General features: G+C 46.3%; 1 long non-coding RNA gene across 1 annotated transcript; it reads right to left on the bottom strand.

The window, feature by feature from the left end:
• Positions 1-714: 714 nt before the first annotated feature.
• LOC135368042 (uncharacterized) lies at positions 715-1,188 on the bottom strand. Its single transcript, XR_010414644.1, has 3 exons — positions 1,115-1,188; positions 911-1,024; positions 715-763 (listed from the first exon to the last, which is right to left on the bottom strand). It is a non-coding gene; the product is annotated as an uncharacterized LOC135368042 (long non-coding RNA).
• Positions 1,189-1,506: the final 318 nt, after the last annotated feature.

The following is a 1,506-nucleotide window of genomic DNA, read 5'->3' as shown; positions in this document are numbered from 1 at the left end:
TAAATAATAATGCGAATTACATTTTGCTTGTGGACGGCCTGCACAGGGTGCGTCTGACACCTGAGTCCATCATGAAAGTCGGCGAGAACCCCTGCTTTAGTTTCAGGCAAAGGAGACTTGAATGCTTGCTCGTAGTCGGGATGCTTCACTAAGTGTTCAAGCAGCTCCTTCAGGGACACGTAATATGCTTTTTTTCTACCATCAAGCAGGCAAAGCTTAGCTGGAACATAAAGGCCTTTCTCCTTATAGTACCTCATCCGCCGTTTGTTAGTGTCGAAGGAGGACACGTCTATTTCTATGCCTGTGTTCTGAAACATGCACTTAACAGATGCGACGACAGTGTCAACTAGCACCTTTGATGCCCTGTGTTTCCCTTCTAACAATCGACACAAACGCAGCAGTTCATCTTCATTAGCAGGGGCCTCAGCATTTGGCGCATTAATGTCATAATGAGACGGTTCAGAGTTATCACGCTCATGGTGATTGGATGGCACTTCACTCGACGTTTCATTAAAGGAGAAACAGCATCCAAAATGCTCCTTGTACTCTGTCATGTACACAAGCTCTGCGTCACATTTTGAGCACTTATGCAGCCTAATACCGCGATGAGATGTACGCATGTGTTCACTGTAGGCACCAAACTTGTTTGTACCAAAACCGCAAAGGCTACAGAGGTGAAGGCCCACCATGTCTGAAGGTGCAGATGGTTGACCGGTAACTGCAGGTGTCGGTGCAGCCGAAGACAATGGCGTACCACATGTACCTGCAAAATAAAAAAGGCTCGGCCATACATAAGAGACACTAGCAAGTATTTGCACAAGGCATGCAGTTAGCTTAGAATGGGTCTTCTGGTTCTATTTTCATTTTTCACACTTGAGTTAGAAATTAGGGAAATAAATGCTGAGCATACCAGAAGATGATGCTCCCCCAGAAGGACTTGGAGTGCTTAAGTCAAGACTCGTATGTGGAGTGCATGATGCTGAGGCAGGAGGCCTGGCAGTGGGATTTGCGCTACTGAACAAAGCTGTAACCAAGAAAAGACTGGTTCATGCGGGACAATAACTGTCATCTGTTGCCTCGTGTTAGAAATCACGGAAATAAATGCTGAGCATACCAGATGATGACGCTCCCCCAGACGAACTTAGAGTGTTTAACTCTAGACTCGTATGTGGAGTGCATGATGCTGAGGGAGGAGGCCTGGTAGTGGGATTTGCGCTACTGAACAAAGCTGAAACCAAGAAAAGACTGGTTCACGCAGAACAATAACTGTCAATTGTTGCCTCATGTTAGAAACCGTGGCATTTCCCACACTGATGGACATACTTGTGCTTCAGTAGCAGCATTTGCAATTGTAATAAGGTGTGAAACAACAAACTACAGCATGGGCAGGGCAAGTGCAGCACACACTGTGACCATAACAGATTCAGGAGCACGTAACAAGACTATCCAATTGTTTGTGGCAAGTATGTGCAAGCCTTCACACCTCTGGGGACGATCCGAGTCGGG

The sequence above is a fragment of the Ornithodoros turicata genome, chromosome 1 (genome assembly GCF_037126465.1).
Source record: "Ornithodoros turicata isolate Travis chromosome 1, ASM3712646v1, whole genome shotgun sequence".
NCBI lineage: Eukaryota > Metazoa > Arthropoda > Arachnida > Ixodida > Argasidae > Ornithodoros > Ornithodoros turicata.
This window is presented reverse-complemented; position numbering and strand designations above follow the sequence as displayed.